The 22,369-nt window shown below is 42.0% G+C and overlaps 1 protein-coding gene across 4 annotated transcripts in view; it reads right to left on the reverse strand.

The window, feature by feature from the left end:
- Positions 1-22,369, reverse strand: part of LOC126212995 (uncharacterized) — a 65,145-nt gene that overhangs the window by 22,246 nt on the left and 20,530 nt on the right. Inside the window, exons 3-4 of one of the 4 annotated variants that reach the window (XM_049940540.1) lie at positions 9,256-9,387; positions 9,015-9,120 (exon numbers count right to left, since the gene is read on the reverse strand). The exons of 1 other annotated variant lie outside the window; for it this stretch is intronic. The gene's annotated coding sequence lies outside the window, so the exon portion shown is untranslated. Of the gene's footprint in view, positions 1-9,014; positions 9,121-9,248; positions 9,388-22,369 lie in introns of all 4 variants that reach the window. 2 more of the 4 variants (XM_049940538.1, XM_049940539.1) reach the window with 2 other exon arrangements.

Here is a 22,369-nt window from a genome sequence, read left to right on the forward strand (position 1 = left end):
ATGACCATGAAACAAGAGCTTGTCACCACCTCCATCTAGATAGAAAGAACAAGGCAAAGACGCAAAAAAGTATATTTTATATTGGGATAAAACTGTATAACAAATTACCACAAGAAATTAAAGAAATAAATGAGCCCCTCACTTTCAGACAAAAGCTTAAAACCTTTTTAGTAAGTAAAAGTTGTTATACTGTAAAAGAATATTTAACATGGGTGTAGATTATTAGCAACATATGACATTATCACCAAAATATTATGTAATTATAAATATGTGTATGAATAGTTATAAAAACTACACAAAATATGAGAAACCTGTTTAATTGTAAATGTATGTGTGCTCATGTGTTGTAATCTGACGACATCCATACAATATTTATTGTTCCACAGATGAATAAATAAATAAATAAATAAAAACAATTTGGGATATTATTACAAGGGAGACAGGGCAACCAAGAGTACAGGATGACGGCATCACCATCAAAGCGAATGGAAACTTGATAAACAACAAGCCGGAAGTCGAAAACATTTTGAATAATCATTTTTTAAATGTTGTAGAGAAAATACGATCTAAATGTTCATTAGAAGACGCAAGGCAGTTAATGGAAGAGGCCTTATCCACACCATTTGATACAATTGAAATTCCACCCACCTCTCCATCTGAAATTAGGAAGATGATAAACTCTCTCAAGAATAAAAGCTCACATGGGATTGATGGCATTTCCAGCAGGATAATAAAATCTTGTTCCCAAGAAATAAGTGGGATTCTTAGCCACATACTGTAACGTTCCCTGGCCGCACACACACTATTAATAAACTAAAATTTAATTTTACTATATACGCCGCTATGAAGCAATTTGTATATACTGTAATTATTTAACAAAAAATATTATTTAATTTTGTATAAAGGACATTCGTTATTATTGTAATATTTTCTGTAGTAATATTCTCGATGTATTTATGATAGTAATATTTCTATAGTCATAATGTAATTACGAAATGTGTCAATATCTGCGATAAGAAAAATGTAAAAGACAGCCGCAGATTGCAAAGAGACAATAACGGTTGAGAGTCGTATAAATAGGAATACATAGTGTGCATTCTTTGTCTTCTTCCTCGAGAGCTGAGAGAGAGAGGAACCTGTGACGTAGCATTTTATGAATGGGTAACTTCATTTGTCTGTATCTAGATTTAGCTGCCATTAGAGGAGAAATTACAAACTAATGTAAGTTGAATTATTGTTGTGGTCTAAATACATTATAATTTATCAAAAGTGTGTATTACTAATGTAAATTAGCTTGCCCATGTCATCTATAATATTTCTTTAAAGAATTTTCAGCATTTTTAGCGGTGTTGCTGGGCTGTGCAGCGACCGAACGATTTGCAGCGGCGGCACATTTAAAAAATTGTTCGACTACGAAAAATTAACCAAACCCGTAAATCAGGAGCAGATAAAAATTAGCAGTGAATTAAGAAAATGTTTTTCTTTTACAGCGATCCTGAGACTGACGGAATTTATTACTAGTTTCACGTTTGTGCAATCATAGGCGGATAGTTAACGTTGAAATTTAACAATTTGTTGGTTCTTTCAAATAACTTAAATGTATAGTGAAGTGTGTTTTATCAATGATAATTAAACGTCGGCTTGGCAATATTTAACCATTTTTTGCTAATAGAGACAATCTTGTGTTCCATAGCTAACGCCGGGAAAGAATTCAGTATATATATATATATATATATATATATATATATATATATATATATAACACCACTGCATTTAGAAAATGTGTGCCAAGGCCGAATTATGTAAAAGATATAATTCTCAACTAAATATTCTTAATCAGTTAATATGAATTTATCAGCATGAGAGGGTTGACTTAAGTTCACGTAATTTTAAATGTACTTAATTCTGTCTAAATGAATTTTTATTACCACACGTAAATAAGAGGTTCTACAACAAAGTTCGTACGTACAGAAAGAAAGAAAGGCAAATCAACTAAAAACAAATTTAAAAATAGGTAAATATTTATTTTTTTTTTCATTTAATTTCATTAAATATATGTAATAGCTCTCTGAAGCAGGCTATTTTCCCAGATAGACTGAAGTATGCCATTGTTAAACCACTGCATAAAAAAGGGGATACGTCTGATGTCAACAACTACCGCCCAATCTCTCTTCTGACTGCCTTATCCAAAATTCTTGAAAACATAATGTACTGTAGAGTAGCTTCACACCTTTGTAAAAATAAAGTTTTAACAAAATGTCAGTTTGGTTTCCAGAAGGGTTTTTCCAACGGAAAATGCTATATACACTTTCACTAATGAAATATTAAATGCTCTGAGTAACCGAAAGTCACCCATTGGGATTTTTTGTGATCTCTCAAAGGCTTTTGATTGTGTAAATAATGGAATACTTCTAGATAAGCTCAAGTACTGTGGTATGAATGGGACAGTGCTCAAATGGTTTAAATCATACCCAATCGGAAGAGTGCAGAAAGTTGAAGTAAACAGTTCACGTCATATGCAAAAAACTGGTGATTTCTCAAACTGGGGAACAATCAAGAATGGGGTGCCGCAAGGTTCGGCCTCGGGTCCTCTGCTGTTCTTAATATATATTAATGACTTGCCACTCTATACTCACGAAGATGCAAAGCTGGTACTTTTTGCTGATGATACAAGTATAGCTATCACACCTGACAGACAAGAATTAACTGGTGAAATTGTAAATGATGTTTTCCAGAAAATCATTAAGTGGTTCTCTGCAAATGGGCTCTCATTAAACTTTGACAAAACACAGTATATTCAGTTCCACACAGTAAATGGAATGACACCATTAATAAATATAGACTTTGATCAGAAATCGGTAGCTAAGGTAGAATACTCAAAATTTCTAGGTGTATGCACTGAAGAGGGGTTGAACTGGAAAACACACACTGAGGATCTTCTGAAACGTTTGAGTTCAGATACTTATGCTATTAGGGTCATTGCAAATTTTGGCGATATACATCTGAGTAAATTAGCTTACCACGCCTGTTTTCATTCTCTGCTTTCGTATGGCATCATATTCTGGGGTAACTCATCATTGAGTAAAAGAGTGTTCATTGCACAAAATCGTGTAATCAGAATAATTGCTGGAGCTCATCCGAGATCATCCTGCAGACACTTATTTAAAGAGCTAGGGATCTTCACTGTAGCTTCACAATATATATATTCACTTATGAAATTTGTTGTTAACAATCCGAACGAATTCAAAAGTAATAGCAGTGTACACGGCTACAACACTAGGAGAAAGGATGATCTTCACTACTCAAGGTTAAATCTAACTTTGGCTCAGAAGGGGGTAAATTATGCTGCCACAGAAGTCTTTCGTCACTTACCTAATAGCATCAAAAGTCTGACAGATAGCCATATAGCATTTAAAAGGAAATTAAAAGAATTTCTTAATGGCAACTCCTTCTACTCGTGAGATGAATTTTTGGATATAGTAAGTGGGTAATTCCCCAAACTAAAAAAAAGAAGAGTAGTGTCATGTAATATTTTGTCTAATGTAACATCTTGTATAGACACCTTTTATTAACCTGACACGTTCCACAATCTAATCTAATCCAACTATAAGTTTGTAGGCTTCTGCCTCAATTATACCTTTTTTCACATTAACATTGGCACAACATCTTATTTAATGAAAATAAAGACCAGAGTAATTTTACTCGTGTTGTGAAGAATATTTCTTTGGGTTTTATTTAAAATCAGTGGGGACTATAAATTTAATCATAGGCACTGACTTATGTATTTTGAAGAACAACAATTTCAGCTCTTTCTGAAATAATTATGCCATCGCAATGAAAAAGAGCTGCTTCTCTTTATGTCGAATGCTTTTCTTGTACAGATTGTCTTATGCCTGACAAAATGTTATTTGTCTCAGTTCACAGTCTCGTCGAATATTTTGAGCGACAACATTTTGCCACGGACTGTACAATTTGTTACAATATGTGCACTTTCATTTTCAGCATTTAAGTAATTTTCAAGTGTCTAAACTGCAAGCAATAATAAATACAAAATTGGTCATTCCACAGGCAATAAGTACGTGTTTCACAGTACTTTCAAGAAATAATCTGGACTGATTGTGGACAAAAACTACCCAAGTGTCCAAAATGCAGCAGTTGCAACGTTCGTAAAATCAGTAACTTACAGCCAATCCGAGGAGTATATTAAAGGCTCGTGCACGCATCTTGGTATCGTAAGCAGATATACTCTTAGGAGTATCTGTCTTCACGAATAGACAGTGTTGTAACTAATATGCTAATTTATAGATCTTTGTCTCCTTTCCACATTTAATAAAGTGTTTCATTTCTCAGTTTTTTCCCGTTACTTTACGCATCACACTTAGGAGTATATTTGTTAACGCTACAAAAGATGGTTGTATCCAGATGGTTTTGCTTAAGAGTGCTTTATTAATCTGTCAGTTTCACGAAACATTCTCATAACGAGACACTGTATTTGATCCTTTATACAGACAGTGTACGTGACAGATGTTGACGAGATGTATAAGCTCACATGCTTTCCTTATTTTAGTTATGTTAACAACCGCTGTGTTTTCACACCACAGGAGTAATTTTTGTCAGTTGCCAATCCAGATCATCAGGGTTCTACGAAACACGTCTGCTTACTGCCTGCGGAATGTCTGACTTTAGTATTTATTATCAGATGCAGCTCAGCGACTTGGAAATTTCTTAAATGTCAAAATTAAATAACTGAAAAGGGTCAGTCTTAGGTCCGCTACTGTTCTTCATATATCCGCTACTGTTCCTCATATATATAAATGATCACCTGCCTAATATACCACAAGCGGAATCAGTTCTTTTTGCAGATCACACCAGTATTGTAATCGATCCGAGCATTCACACAGTAACGAGAAGAAATTGTAAACAGTGTTCTTAAAAGTATCACAAACTGGCTTTCTGAAAATGGTCTCACACTCAATTTAAAAAAGACACAACATATTTAGGTCTGCAGGTCTGGAGGTAAGTGCAGCACATAGTGAAGAAATAATAAATAGGGTGGAAACTCAAAAATTCTTAGGTATCCATACTGATGAGAATTTGAACTGGAAAAAACACATTTTGGATCATCTAAAACAACTGCAACACCTGCACTCAGAATCACTGCAAGTCTCGGGAAGAAGCAAATCAGTAGGCTGACTTTTTTTCATATTTTCATTTGATAATGTCATACGGAACAGTGTTCTGGGGTAACCCGTCTTTAAGAAAGAAAATCTTCATCGCTCAAAAATGTGCCGTAAGGATAATACGTGACGCTCACCCACAACTATCTCATAGACATCTGTTTAAGAAGTTGCGCTTTCCGACTACTACGTCACAGTATATTCGTTCCCTCGTGAAGTTTGTTGTAAGTAATCCACTAGAGCTCAAAAGGGACTGTGACGTACATAACCACATTACCGAATGGAAAAATGACATTCACTACTCAATGTTAATGTTGTTGTTAGCAGCACAAGAAAGGATGCACAATCTGCAGCTATTATTACCTACCCAGTAATATAAAATGTCCGAAAAAGTTTCTGCTTGACAACTCCTATTCCATAGAAGAATTTCTATTATTGTAATGTAAAAGGTGGTGAAATGAAATTACTAAATCATATCTGTATATTTGGATGAAGAAGAAGAAGAAGAAGAAGGAAGAAAGAAAGGGGGGAAAAAAACAATAAAATGTTCAGCACGTTTACAAATTAATCTGCAATGTTTGCCGCACCATTACGATTGTGCATATGATTTGTGGAAAATGAAGCTAAGTAAGTACCTGTAATAAATAGTGCATCTGACAGCAGACGCGTGCCACATCATTACGACTCACTGTGTATACGATTTGTGTGCCCTGCAACGAGGAATGTCCCGTTCACTATCTTTCCCACCCCTCCTACAGTGGTATCCTGCCGTCCACCAAACCTACATAATGTACTCGTCCGTCCCTACACGACCCCTGCTCCCAATCCCTTACCTCGTGGCTCATACCCCTGTAACAGACCCAGATGCGAGGCCTGTCCCATACGTCCTCCCACCACCACCACCACCACCTACTCCAGTCCGATCACAAACACCGTCTACCCCGTCAGAGGCAGGGCTACCTGTCAAACCAGATCTACGAGCTAAGCCGCCGCACTCTACGTGGGCACGTCGACCGACGAGCTCCCCGCCCGCACGAACGGCCGCAGACAGACTGCGGCCGAGAAACTGGCGGAGCGCCCTGTTGCCGAGACGACTGCTTCGCAGCCCGTGCCGTACGGATCCTCCCCGTCTACACCAGCTTTTCCGAATTGTGTAGGTGGGAACTTTACCTACAATATATGTTGTGTTCCTGTGACTGACCTTTGTTATTCATTGTCCTCACCCATTCTGCCTCCCTGTTCCCATTGCAACACTATACAGCCCTCATTCCAGCCTTCACTTCTCTCCTTTTCCACTCCCCCCGTCTAACATCCTCACTGCACACAGCTGCCCTACCCTCTCCACCTCGTCCCAGCAGCACTGCACTGTCCCCCGCCACCCCCCTTTCCCGCACCGGCCTCCTCCTCACCCCCACCCTGCACCGGTGCTGCTCGCAGTGTGCCTACAGTTGCCTCGGGCTGCAGTCGTGTGTGTGTGTGTGAGTTGCACCCGTGTCCGTGTCTGTGTCTGTGTGCGTGTGTGCTCGTCTGTGTGTATTTTTTGTGAAGGCCTTACGGGCCGAAAGCTTTATTTGTGCCTATCTGCGACTCGGCATCTCCACTGTACGGTGAGTGGCGACTTTCCTTTTCGTAATATTGTCGCAGGAGAAGTCGAGTACAACGGTCGCTGCAGTGTAGTGGTAACGGTACTAGACTGTCGCGCGGAGGGTCGAGAGAGCGAAACTCGCCCGAACTGTAAAATTTTAATTTCTGTATTCGGTTCGAGTACATTCTAGAAGTATCCACAAATGTCGAGAATTGTTGCACCGGAATGATCTGTAACTGTATATTTACCGTACGTGTTCTGGCCACGGGCAGATCGCTTCACACTCTCGCCGAATAGACCTTCGTCGAGTGAAGTCAGTGTTTGTCATTCGTCTAATTACACCTTCTTATATGTGACAATAATGTTACAATCCGTCCCAGATTTTCTATTGTTTGAGCGTTATACACAATTCTCTGAAAGTTAGATATGCAGATGTGACACAGGTGTAAATCCTCGACGAGCTACACGCGGTACAAATCGTCCCTGATAATGACTGCCCACGGATAACTACTAGATATACTTAAATCGTTATGTACGTAAATGACTATTAATAACAGTTATATTAAATTGCTACAGAAGTGTAAATAATGAATGTGAAACATTTGCTTGAAAGAACACGTGTCTAGAGGCTCAAAGGACAAATTTTCTCGAGGCTGGCCGTACGTATTTTGAAATTTTAACATAACTACGAGGGCCGTTCAGAAAGTAACCTCCGGTTGATTTAAAAAAATACACCAAGTTAAATAAAAATATTTTAATACATACATCTTACAACTACATCTTTGCACTATTTTTCTACATAGTCTCCATAGCGATTGAGGCACTTATCGTATCTCTTCACAAGCTTTGAAATTCCTTCTGCATAAAAATCACCCGCTTGTGCCTGGAGCCAGCCTGTGACCGCATCTTTGAGCTCTTCGTCGTCATCAAACCGCTGTGACCCGAGCCATTTCTTCAAATGCATGAAGAGGCGATAATCACTTGGCGCCAGGTCTGGGCTGTAAGGTGGACGGTTGATAACGTCCCACTTGAAGGACTCGAGAAGGGCCGTTGTTCTGCGAGCAGAGTGAGGACGGGCGTTATCGTGCAAAAAAACGATACCGGAAGTCAGCATACCACGGCGTTTGTTCTGTATAGCCCGTCGTAACTTTTTTATTGTTTCACAGTACACGTCTCGATTAATGGTCGTACCACGTTCCATTAATTCAACCAACGACACCCCTCTGGCATCCCAAAACACCGTTGCCATCAGTTTTCTGGCAGGAAAATCTTGCGAGGCTTTTAAATAAACGTACCCATTCACGGACAACTCCTTCACTCATAACTCTCGGTCCGTACACGGCACAAAGCTCACGATGAATAGCTGCTGCAGAATATCCTTTGGCTGTAAAAAACCTTACGACAGCACGCACTTCACATTTGGCGGGGTTTTCTATTGCAGCACACATTTCAAACTGCCACAAAAACTAAACTAGCGCAGGTACGACGTTCACTCGACCACGGCTTGATGCCGACTGACCTGTCGAGTGCGTGAACGCACAGATGGCGTCGCTACTCCCCCCACAACCCGCACTGTGACCAATCGGAGGTTACTTTCTGAACCGCCCTCGTATTTCGTATTGTAAAACTGAACATCAGCACGTTTCTCAGTTTCCCAATAAACTGTCAATTTTTTAACAGTGGGTCACAAAATGAATGTAAGCATTGTAGATTATTCTAACATCGTTTGTACACACGTAAATAGTGTTACATTGAAACAGTGCTCACCGTTTCAATACGTAATACGGATTCTGCAATGTGCGACATCGTAGAAAGTATTTGAGAACGAACGGCAGTCTTTTGCCCGGAGACTTCAGACCGTCACGAGTAGGTTCGGCGGCCGACGAGGTCGTCCCGATGGCGGAGCGGGTGCACCAGTTACGTACTTCGGCTCCTTTCGGGTGGCGAGTGTCTGACTCCGAATAATTTTGGCGAACGGAGGCTCGTACTTTGACGGCCCTCTCGGTACGTCGGCAGTTTTGCTGCAGTTAATATCGAGACCCGACTCGTGTTGCTACTGTGCACTGTGTAAATTATTATTTACCTCCATTTCTATTCCAATCCTCAACCGCGTAACGCCACAATTCACATACGTGGCAATCGTCGCATAAACATTTATCAGATTTAAAAGATAATTGACCTGTTTTGACAATGTTTTTAATACCACGGGATTTACATACGCAGTTTCTTTATATATAAATTAGTTCACTAACCTGGCACCTGAGTTATTACAGTCTGAGGGTCAGTTCTTCAGTAAACGTACAGCCGACCTCTTCGACACTCGAGTGAGCAGAGCTGATTGTCTGGGACGTGTGTCACCTGTATTAGGAGTGGATTGTAACTCTACAGGTGCAGTTGTAAGTTTTGTTAATTAGTTTACTTCCCTCTGGTAATAAAATGGAAATTAAATTTATATTGATGTGTATTGTTACTGAAATGGCATTCACCACAAACTTTTATCCTTAGGTGAAGGTCTGGGCTCATTTGCAGCTCTGTCAGTTCTGCCCACACACGCCAGTCGGACCAGTAGGGCCAGTCTCTGGTGTATAATAGCAGCCTTACACTCGACTGGGTCTAACTGCTATCCTGAAATAAACATAAATGGGCATCTGACTGTCACAGGAAATAATTAAACATATGCTATGTCCAGTACTACTAAATAACTGTGCAGTTCAATTGTGAATGACACGCATTAAACACGGTTTTAGCTTAGCACGTGCATTTTCTACCACACGTATTACCTGTTACACTTCTGTTTAAGAATTGTAAATAGATGCGAGAACAGCAGCTTCCGACCAGCATGGCGAAAATATTACTAATTACTGCAGACAGACATATTTACAGGTACACACGCGCAATTGCGTGCGTGCGCGCCCACTCCCCCCCCCCCCCTCCCCTCACACACACACTACTACGCCGGTGCAACGTAACTGTACGGATACGAGTGTCGAGTGTGTAGGACGGGAGGCAGGGCTGGAGGGGTGGCGGCGGCTCTGTGATATACGTACTCGAGAATTCAATTTGCCTTTTCCGTATGTTTCTACATCTGGAAACCACAAAACAAAAATATATTACATTCGCATATCGCAGTTTTGTAATTTAGTTGCAATCTGGGAGAAAGTGAGGAGACAGTAACATAGTAATTTCCTTACCAGCTGTCTCATCTGGCACTACAGTCAAACTCGTCAGCAGAGGCGGCCGGCAAACGTAGAGGCACGGGTAGGAGTCGGCGTACTGCCAGTTCCGGAGAACGAGTGTGTTACACGCGTACAGGTGTAACTGCCGGACCGTTCCTAGGCTCGCGTTTCGGGAGTCGGGAGCGGCAGAGGAGGTCGAGCCACTACCGGCGAGGTGACACAGGCGACGTCAGACGGCACCGCGTCCGCATTCCGGACTTCGCTTCGGGTGTCTACTCGAGGGGAAAGTTAAAGTTCTTTCGACCCGTGTGTCGCGTACGGAGCGAGTCGAAGTACGATCTCGTACCGCTCTGGTGGTCTCGTACCCGTACCACTTACCGTAACCCGTTCACTGCAGTGTTCGTAGCAGCTTATCCGCATTCCTGTTCTCTTATTCGTTACCGGGGCTACTCCTAGATTAGCGCTATCCGATTTCTCGTCGATAACCCCGTACTCACCCGACCACAAATCACGCCCTTCCCACGCCGGCACTTCACCGATTCCCACTGTATCTACATTCGACATAGCCGCATCCCTTTTCGTATTCTTTAACCTAAGTACCTGACCGAGGCATCTAACATACCACATTCTGACCCGTAGAATGCCAGTTTTGTTTATCCCGACAACACCCGGTGGTGAGAGGGTGCGTGGGACAGGTTTTACACCGTGGGCGGTTACAAGGGTAGGAGCCAGAACCCTTGTAACCGGCCCCGGTGTAAAACCTATCCCGTGCACCCTCCCACCACCACCTACTCCAGTCCTGTAACCCGGAAAGTGTACACGATCAAAGGCAGAGCCACGTATGAAAGCACCCACGTGATTTACCAACTGACCTGCCTACACTGTGAAGCTTTCTCTGTGGGAATGACCGGCAACAAACTGTCCATTCGCACGAACGGACACAGGCAGACAGTGTTTGTCAGTAATGAGGATCACCCTGTGGCTAAACGTGCCTCGGTGCACGGCCAGCACATCTCGGCACAGTGTTACACCGTCCGGGTTATCTGGATACTTCCCACTGACACCAACCTGTCAGAACTCCGGAGATGGGAACTTGCCCTTCAGTATATCCTCTCTTCTCGTTACCCGCCAGGCCTCAAACTCCGCTAATTTCAAGTTGCCGCCACTCATACCTCACCTGTCTTTCGACAACATCTTTGCCTCTTTACTTCCGCCTCGACTGACATCTCTGCCCAAACTCTTTGCCTTTACAAATGTCTGCTTGTGTGTGTGTGTGTGTGTGTGTGTGTGTGTGTGTGTGTGTGTGTGTGTGTGTGTGTGCGCGCGCGCGCGCGCGTGTATACCTGTCCTTTTATCCCCCTAAGGTAAGTCATTCCGCTCCCGGGATTGGAATGACTCCTTGCCCTCTCCCTTAAAACCCACATCCTTTCGTCTTTCCCTCTCCTTCCCTCTTTCCTGATGAAGCAACCGTTGGTTGCGAAAGCTTGAATCTTGTGTGTATGTTTGTGTGTCTATCGACATGCCGGCGCTTTCATTTGGTAAGTCACATCATCTTTGTTTTTAGATATATTTTCCCCACATGGAATGTTTCCCTCTATTATATTCATATAATTACATTATATTTTCAAAATCTTAACTAAGCCATTCCCCATTTCAATTCATTATTTGAGGCATTCTTTACAAAGTGCCAGTCACAATTAGGTGTCTATTTTTCCTGGAAACCTCAGTAATTGAGAGATACAAATAACTCAACTTTTACTACAGCACGACTGAGCTAATATGCATTTATGGATGTAATGACACCAGTCACGTATGTCTAAGTTTTCTGTAACATATTAAAATTTCATTTACCCTAATTACCCGACGAAATTTTCCCTCGCAAATTTTGCTTCTGTGCATATTATATTCCGACCTTTGCCATTATATTTTTGCTGACCTGGGTTTTAAGCAAAAGAAGGCATATTTCACTAATCAATTAAGCCATCGATAGAGATTTTTGCACAATTTTCCACAGTTTTGAATACGGCCCTCGTAACAGTAAGGGTGGTATTCCAAATGCAGACACATAAAATGGTTTTCTAAACCGCCACATATTTCATAAGCCAAGTTATTGTTAATACCCTTAGTCCATCCTCAGGGGAAAAATCTGACCTAGCCATTTTTCAAATGACTCCGCAGTTTCTGAGATCACAATACGTTTGTACGCCAGTCTTTATACAGCTGGACGTCACCCAAAATTTTCATTAAACGACCAGCTAGCACTCGTACGACACGTGTGCAGGATCCCGAGTTGCTGCAGCTAGTCCACGTCACACCAGAGTCAATTCTCGAGTTTACGGCACATCTCTACGTGTCGGTTCTGTATGCAAAAGATGCAGCTCACCGTTACCTTGTCGACACCTGTACAAATATTCCGTGTCCGTGGAGTTCACTTCAACGTTTCTAGGAAAATCTTTCGACCGTATACATCTAACCGGCTCGTAAGTGCAGTTTATACAGTGTACTTTTCTCGCATAGTGACTGTACTGATTCTTTCAAATTTACGAACGTACCACGTTATGCACTATACTTTTAATTGTCTCGGTGACTGTCTCAAAAACTCGAGTATGTGGACCGTTTACGTACTTTGCGGCCACCGTGTTCTGCAAATACAGAGTCTACAAAGGAGTCTTAACTTCACAGTGATTACGTTGTTAATGCCACGTCTGTATATAGTGAAATGGAGAGGTGGACGTACGTACTTGCATAAAAATGTCTGACGTGAAACTGAACACGATCATTGTAGTTTTTACGGTGGTATTAAATGTGGAAAAGTGCCACGTCATTTAGGTCGGTCGGTTTAACAGAGGGGAGAAGGGACCAAACTGTGAGGTCATCGGTCCCCCTGTAGTGTTTCCTTTACTCGGGGTTCTGCCGTGAAAATATAAAATAGAAAATCTGATTGGGTTTTGAATTTTGGTGGTTTCAGTTACGGATAAGGCGGACTTCGTATCACTGATTGAGATAGTGCTGTAATTTGACCGTGAATGGCAGACCGGGTCGGCAACACTACAAAAAGCGACTGTACGGAAATAGCATCAGAAACTAGTGGAAATTTACCTTATAATCTTGTTAGAAACGCAGTACTAATTACAATATAGTCTTCATGGCTGTCCTCCTAATTCCCTTGTAGGACGACCCGTCTTTCACTTTTCTCCGTCGGTTGAAAACTTCTTCAAGTTGTCACTGTCATGATCAATTCACAAATTTGGCGATAACCACCTCGAATCACTATTGAAACAACCTCGTTTTGTAATATAATTTTAATTTCCACCCAAAAGCACATTCAACACAGCGCAGAAAAATACACATCTTTCGTATCAAGACAAGAGAGAGAGAGAGAGTAATCCATTAGCTGTTAAAAACAAAACCTAAGCAAAAAAAAATTTTTTTATAAAAATCGGTCGCTGGCGCAGCGCTCTTCCACAGGTGCGATCGTAAATTATATCTTTGTATTGGCGGAGGCGCGGTAGTCAAAGTACCATTACACCCCACGTCATTTAGAGATCTGTGTAGTGAATATCATTTGCACGCTTCCTAGAACTCGCAGTTATTCTGCAAGACTTTTATCTCCGAGACAATGCAGGCTGGCTCTGTCACAGATCGACTGCAGTAAGCACGTCCGAGTGGACGCTGCGTGCACGACCTACGCAGTGATGAGGCAGTTTGGAGCGTGGCGAGCTGCATCAAACAACAACAACAACAACAACAACAACTATGATGATTTAATTATGATGTGGGACTCAAACACTATAGTTGGAAAAGGACGAGAAGAAAAATAGTAGGTGCGTACACAACTGTTCACTTGCACAGCTCCAGTCCCGTGTCGCTCGTGTTACGAGGAGTATTGCGAGAGAATTCACTGCCCTCCCCTTATTTCTACTACAAGATAATCAATCTACCGTGTCAGACTGCGAGACGAGTGTCCGCACGCTGCGGCGTCCCCAGTTTATACGCATCCCCGAACTGAGGGCCGGGTACACCCGACACGACTCGGGCAGGGAGCAGCTCGTACTGGACCGCAGCACTAGGCGCCACCAGAACTGCCAGAATCGGGCGACAATGTGGCAGTTGGAGGATACGGACCGCGATCGAGAAATCGGAGGGACGGCAACTTTTATGCGAGGGAGAGACCGGGAGACCCGAGACATTCTCAGGTTGGTTATACGGTGCTAAGACAGATATTAAAACTGCATTTTAAAATGCAAAGCACAGACATGAAATTTGACTAATCCATTTGTAAAAAACTGCAAGCTAAAACTGAAGGAATTGCTAAAAGATAGGAAAATAAGGAGACGGGACCCGGATAGGTTCGTACGACTGGAGACTGTCGAAAGCTTCGGAGGGAATGTCGGGTGACGACTGACCGAAATAGGTTAAAGAAATACGAAACGAGATATATGGGGCACTTTGAGACGTGATAGAGAACAAAGTAGGGAGGAAATGTCCAAACAGGTGGAACTCGACAGAAATCCTCAGATAACTGACGAGATATTAAATTCGACGGATGAGAGAAGAAAATATAAATGTGCAGTAGCCAAATAGGTGTACAGATCTATAAAAAAAGTAGGTCGACAGAAAGCGCAAAATGTGTCAGGAACAGTTAGAAGAAAAAAAAAGCAAAGCTGTAGAAGACAGGTACCGGACAGAGCAAAATTAAAGAAACCTTCGGAGAAAAGCGAAGCAGCCGTACGGACAAAGAGGGGTCAGACAGCGATCCGGTGCTTCGTGACCAAGAGAAGACCGCGAGCTCGGGCGAGGGGGCGTACGCGGAAGGACTGACGTAAACAAAACTCGAAGGTTTTTGACTAACGGACACGGGTGCACACAACAAAAGAGGCGATCAAATGGCAGTTCTTCCGACACCGATCGTTTGGGGCCGAGCACCGAGTCGTTCTGGCCCCGTGTCAAACTGGTCGTGACAGTCGCAAACGGTCAGAAAGAGTGCGAGTAATTCCCTCGACCTGCAGCTCGTAATGCGTACAGAGCCGATAGTGTACAGACATCTCACTATCGTCCCAGCCGAAAATAAATTGAGACTTCTGTGGCGAGGAGTTGCCGTGCGAAGTTTCGGCCGCTCGGTTGGAATGGACTGAAGTATTAAAATACTTGTTACATTGACTTTTGTTTTCACTTCCTGATTGTATAATAGCATTATCAGCAGAGCAATCATTAAAAATCTTGTGGAATGTTACAGGCGTCATTTTTATCAGTTTCCTAAAGAAATCTGACTTTGATAAATGTCATTTTTCATACTTGTGCCCAACACTCGTAACAAATAAATTGAAAGAAACTATCCTTTACCACTGAGGCTGTCATTTTATTCGAAACACAGCATTACGTACCACTCTCTCGGACAGTTCGTACATTCGAGCCAGTTTCAAGTGTACACGTACATTTAGCATACTCTTATAATATCTGCTCAAAAGTTTGTTTTCATTCTTTCAATAGAGCATATAACAGAAGTCAGGCAACAGTGAAGCAGGTAAAAGTTTTAAAAAAGTGTTCATAAAATGTACGGAACACCCGAGGATAATATACTGACACAAATGTCCCCACGAATGGTGCCCTGTAAATTTACGATCTGAACTAGACTCGTCAATAATGTGAGATCTGCCACACAGGTACTGAAACATGTATGGTGAATGAGAAACATTATGAAAATTTTTTTAATGATATGTTTCAGCTTAAGGACACACAAGTGGTACCACTGCCAGTTTCAGTTTCTACACAAGAAATCACGAGATGACCTGAAAAGAGTAAGCAGTAAAATATTAGGAGACCAAGTAAAAAACACAAACCAAGTTCTGCTACCAACTACACACACTCTAATACGTTAGAAAGTGACTCGTCAAAGTACGACTGACCGTCACAGATGTATGTAATGATTCTCAGAACTGGCAGCTACAGTTAGCTTTGTAATGGCAAAAGGTAGGTAACTTTCAAGTTGCAAATATAAGAGTACAATATCCCCTATATAAAACTAATTGTGAGATGTACCCTTCACGAAATGGAAACTAGTGCAAAATTACTGGTGCAGGTGAGCACCCACACACTAGGGACGGGCCAGACGGCGCCCGCCTACACGTGTCATCCGCTACTTTAAAAGTAATCACCAGCGGTGGCAAGTCTACGATATTCTCCCGATACGAGAGAACCGGTACACTGAGCTACTTTCTGAGAAGTTCGAGACTGCACAACGGTACCACGAAATGTGGTGTAGTTGACCACTGGGGTGAAGTTGACTAAGAAGGTCAAAAAACATTTTATATTACTTAACTACACAACGGTCATGACAATATTTTTATACACTAGACTTTCACTGTTTGGTCCATTCCTTGCACGTACGGGTGCCAGATTAACAGATATGCTGGATTATTGAGTGTGTCTGAAATTTACTTAAACACATAGGAACTATACTTTTTAAAATGCAAAGATACTTTCATTTTAGCAGAAAACTTAAGTTCTCATATGTGCGCATACAAATAAAGTAATGTCAGTCAATATGAAACACATACCAAATTTTTAGACAGTGGCATTCTTTATCGTGCAACAGCTATACCGGCACTACGCCAGTATTGCAGGTGTCTGGTTGCTGCAATACGTTCTCGGGGAAGAAGTCTACATCTTCGGCACCGTCAGTGTGAGACGCTTTGTGCTATCTCCTCCTGTGCTCTCCTCTCTGTCGCTTTCATCATTGCTTTACTCCACACTTTTATTATATCTCCGTCCGTTAAAATTTGGTCTATCTCAGTTTTCCTCATTTATTCATTTGGCAGCATCTCCTCCATCAATTTGCCCACATCCTCGACGATCTCGGGACATTTCGACGTACCAAACGTCAACAGCTGGCAAATTCAAATCGGCACACCCTCCACTCGGCACCGACAAATTACCACAGTTTTCTCTAGTCCTTTGTTACGGTAGCATTCTTCTCGTGTTTGGAAAACGACATCGAGTGAGTTAACTGCTTTCCACATCTCTGACATCACCTCAGTAGAATCGTTTTCACATCCACTCGGCAAGGAGATGAGAAATGCACGTATACAACCAAATTTAATAGATCCTAAAATTTCCCCGAGTGACGGGCCAAATCGGGGTTGCTCCACTCGATGAAAGAAACAGTACTCGTATACTGTCGTACTTTTGACGATTAACAGCACTGCCAGTTATAAGGAAGCTTTTCCTTGCTCAGCTATATTCAGTTAAAATGTTTCGTCAAACCACCGAGACAATATAACTCTGTCTACCCACACTTTCTTCAGAGGGCAATATTACACCGATACTTCCGTCACTGTCGATAGTGACGTGGATGTAGGAATTCCCCAGTCACCACGAGTAATAGTTTATTACTCCCATTTGCGTTACGACACGCCATTAATGTTATGCACTGTTTCCATTCTTTGTACTTATGAACTTCCTTTGGTCTCGGCAGCAAATGTTTTTGACGGTAGCGGTTAGTAAAAGAGGCACATTACATCTGCATTGTACAAATGCAGTTAAATATTCTTCCACCATTATCATCTGTATCTTCTTTACAAACTCTTCTGCACCTTTTTTCTCAGCCGATGACTATAAGCTGACATACGCCGTGTCATTTTCTTCCAATTCAATAACCGACTTTCACTTTCTGCAGACAAGTTACTGCCGCCAAGTCGTTCGTTAAACGTAGCTGCTTTTACCTTTATTATCGGGCCACTGATTGGAACTGCTCTAATGCAGAGTCGTACGGAGCATCTGTAAAGGATACTTCTCATTCTTCCGTGTAATCTCCCATTCTCCTGACTCACTCTCAGTTTGGGTTTCGTACTGTCAAACAATGTCTTTCTTTCCTCTGCCGTAGATAGTCGCCCATCCGACACCGTACTCGGCAGTACCATCTCGCTGTGAAGAACCTCGGTTCGACTCGACTAAAATTTCAAGTTTCTGCTCTAGATCTAGTGTAACATGTTTCCTTTTAAAAACTGTGGTACCAAACCGTAAATAAAGCCACAATTTCACACAGGCATAACATAGGACAATGACATTATCAGGAGAAAGAAAACTGGCGTTCTACAGATCAGAGCGTGGAATGTCAGATCACTTAATCGGGCAGGAAGGTTAGACAATTTAAGAAGGGAAATGGAAACGTTAAAGTTAGATATAGTGGGAATTAGTGAAGCTCGGTGGCAGCAGGAACAAGACTTCTGGTCAGGTGAATACTGGGTTATAAATACAAAATCTAATAGGGGTAATGCTGGAGTAGGTTTAATAATGAATAAAAAATGGGAGTGCGGGTAAGCTACTACAAACAGCATAGTGAACGCATTATTGTGGCCAAGATAGACACGAAGCCCACGCCTACACACTAGCACAAGTTTATATGCCAACTAGCTCTGAGGATGATGAAGAGATTGATGAAATGTATGATGAGATAAAAGAAATTATTTGGATAGGGAAGGGAGATGAAAATTTAGTACTCATGGGTGACTGGAATTTTATAGTAGGGAAAGGAAGAGAAGGAAACATAGTAGGTGAATACTGAATGGGGGGTAAGAAATGAAAGAGGAAGTCGCCAAGAAGAATTTTGCCCAGAGCATAATTTAATCGTAGCTAACACTTGGTTCCAGAATCATGAAAGAAGGTTGTATATGTGGAAGAGGCCTGGAGATACTGGAAGGTTTCAGATAGATTATATAATGATAAGACAGAGATTTAGGAACCAGGTTTTAAATTGCAAGACATTTCCAGGGGCACATGTGGACTCTGACCACTATCTTTTGGTTATGAACTGCAAATTAAAACTGAAGACACTGCGAAAAGCTGGAAATTTAAGGAGATGTAGGTAAAAAAAGAAGAGGGCTGGTAGAAATCCTTGGGTAACAGAAGAACTATTGAGTTTAATTGATGAAAGGAGAAAATATAAAAAAGCAGTAAATAAAGCAGGCAAAAAGGATTACAAACGTCTCAAAAATGAGATCGACAGGAAGTGCAAAATGGCTAAGCAGGGATGGCTAGAGGACAAATGTAAGGATGTAGAGGCTTATCTCACTAGGGGTAAGATACATACTGCCTACAAGAAAATTAAAGAGACCTTTGGAGAGAAGAGAACCACTTGTATGAATATCAAGAGCTCAGATGTAAACGCAGTTCTAAGCAAAGAAGGGAAAGCAGAAAGGTGGAGGGAGTATATAGAGGGTCTATACAAGGGTGATGTACTTGAGGACAATATTATGGAAATGGAAGAGGAGGTAGATGAAGATGAAATGGGAGATACGATACTGCGTTAAGAGTTTGACAGAGCACTGAAAGACCTGAGTCGAAACAAGGCCCCGGGAGTAGACAACATTCCTTTAGAACTACTGACGGCCTTGGGAGAGCCTGTCATGACAAAACTCGACCATCTGGTGAGCAAGATGTATGAGACAGATGAAATACCCTCAGACTTCAAGACGAATATAATAATTCCAATCCCACAGAAAGCAGGTGTTGACAGATGTGAAAATTACCGAACTATCAGTTTAATAAGCCACAGCTGCAAAATACTAACGCGAATTCTTTACAGACGAATGGAAAAACTGATAGAAGCCGACCTCGGGGAAGATCAGTTTGGATTCCATAGAAATATCGGAACACGTGAGGCAATACTGACCCTACGACTTATCTTAGAAGCTAGATTAAGGAAAGGCAAACCTACGTTTCTAGCATTTGTAGACTATAGAGGAAGCTTTTGATAATGTTGACTGAAATACTCTCTTTCAAATTCTAAAGGTGGCAGGGGTAAAATACAGGGAGCGAAAGGCTATTTACAATTTGTACAGATAGGAGATGGCAGTTATTAGAGTCGAGGGGTATGAAACGGAAGCAGTGGTTGAGAAGGGAGTGAGACAGGGTTGTAGCCTCTCCCCGATGTTATTCAATCTGTATATTGAGCAAGCAGTGAAGGAAACAAAAGAAAAGTTCGGAGTAGGTATTAAAATCCACGGAAAAGAAATAAAAACTTTGAGGTTCGCCAATTACATTGTAATTCTGTAAGAGACAGCAAAGGACTTGGAAGAGCAGTTGAATGGAATGGACAGTGTCATAAAAGGAGGATATAAGATGAACATCAACAAAAGCAAAACGAGGATAATGGAATGTAGTGAAATTAAATCGGGTGATGCTGAGGGAATTAGATTAGGAAACGAAACACTTAAAGTAGTAAAGGAGTTTTGCTATTTGGGGAGCAAAATAACTGATGATGGTCAAAGTAGAGAGGATATAAAATGTAGACTGGGAATGACAAGGAAAGCTTTTCTGAAGAAGAGAAATTTGTTAACATCGAGTATAGATTTAAGTGTCAGGAAGTCGTTTCTGAAAGTATTTGTACGGAGTGTAGCCACGTATGGAAGTGAAACGTGGACGATAAATAGTTTGGACGAGAAGAGAATAGAAGCTTTCGAAATGTGGTGCTACAGAAGAATGCTGAAGATTAGATGGGTATATCATATAACTAATGTGGAGGTACTGAATGGGATTGGGGAGAAGAGGAGTTTGTGGCTCAACTTGACTAGAAGAAGGGATCGGTTGGTAGGACATGTTCTGAGGCATGAAGGGATCACAAATTTAGCATTGGAGGGCAGCGTGGAGGGTAAAACTCGTAGGGGGAGACCGAGAGATGAATACACTAAGCAGATTTAGAAGGATGTAGGTTGCAGTAGGTACTGGGAGATGAAGGAGCTTGCACAGGATAGATTAGCATGGAGAGCTGCATCAAACCAGTCTCAGGACTGAAGACCATAACAACAACAACAATAAATGTAAACTGGATGAATTGAAGAAATATAGCCTGGATATTTAAGAAATGACTGTCACGGAAATTTTTAAATGGAAAGATAAGCATTAATGAGGTTAGCTGAGAAAATAAAATTCCGAGAGGAAGGCCAAAAACAGGATTCGTAGTCATCACGGTAAAACACGAGGTTGTCAGACAGTTTTTAGTGGTGGTTTTTCTTTGGAATTTGCGAATGTAAATTTCTGATCATACTGTTTGTTCTTAAAACTTTCTTTGTAAGTTACTGTGAAATTAATATTAAAATTTAATTACTATAGCAGATCCAGAACAATTAAAGTCATCCTAGAGTGATAAACAATCTACAACTGTCACATAACAGAGAATCGGTCAACTTAATCGTGAGGTCGGGTTAAGTTTGTCGACGTATTTTTATTTTCCTTAATATCCTGATCTGTTAAAGTGAAAGATTATAAAGATTATAAATTTTATTACTACAGTTTAATACTCACACTGTGGAAGAAAAAACACTACATTAACTTTATCGATTTCAAAGAACAGAAACTAGTTTGGAATGTCAAGAATATAAGGAAAAGAATAGACTGCTACTCACCATAATAATGACGTGGCGAGTTACAGACGGGCACGACGAAAAGCCACTTACGTATCAGCTTTCGGCCACAGTGTTCTTCAGAAAAGGAAACACAGACACATTCGTTCCCACGAGCAAGTACACCTCCCGCGCACACGACTGCTGCCTGTGGCAGCTCAGACCGGAATGCGGCTGTCGCACAGAACGGAAGCAGCAGTCGGCAGTGGGCAGGGGAGGGATAGCAGGGTACGGGTAGATGGTGTGGGTGGAGGGGAGGAGAGCAGAGTGGGCAGAGCTCCGCACCACTGACAGGCACGCCAGTCCCGCCCCCTCCGGGCTGCCGCTTCTGTCCTACACGACAGTCGCACTGCAGTCCGAGCTGCCACAGGTGGCGACCACGTGTGTGTGTGTGGGGTGTACTCGCTCGTGGGAACGGACGTGTCCGCGTTTCCTTTTCCGAAGGAGGCTCCGGTCGAAAGCTGACGCGAGTGTCTTTTTGTAGCACCTATCCGCAAGTCGACGTGCCACCTTTACGGCGAGTATCGATCTGTCTTTTGTTTTTACTAATTTCAGAAATAATTAAGTTGAAATTTGAAAAACAGTTAACTTCGACACATTCGACAGTAACTCAATTTCGTACCGGACGCCTAAGTGTAGGCCGGTGACCAGTTCGCAATCCGCAGATTTCGCGTGTAGACAGGTGCCGTCTGATGCACTTCTAGTGTACGTCTGGCTCACCTCCGATAGTAGTTCCGCTAGTTTTTACCTCCGAGAAGGCTATATCTCACAATCGACTTTACGCTGTGAGGATTTAACCTTATATTTGCGATACGAAAGTTAGCTACTTTGTAATCCAAAGCCGAGTAGTCGGTACGGCAGACTGCCGTACGGAGTGCCGGGATTCGATTCCGTGCCGGGTCGGACATTTTCTCCACTCGGGGACCGGGTGTCGTGCCGTCTCTATTACTCTACCGTCCTCGTCGACGCGCGTTTTGCGGGAGGGGCGTCGACTCGAAAGACCCGCTCCGGGTAACCCGTCTACCCGACAGG

This window comes from Schistocerca nitens, chromosome 11, assembly GCF_023898315.1.
Source record: "Schistocerca nitens isolate TAMUIC-IGC-003100 chromosome 11, iqSchNite1.1, whole genome shotgun sequence".
Lineage (NCBI taxonomy): Eukaryota > Metazoa > Arthropoda > Insecta > Orthoptera > Acrididae > Schistocerca > Schistocerca nitens.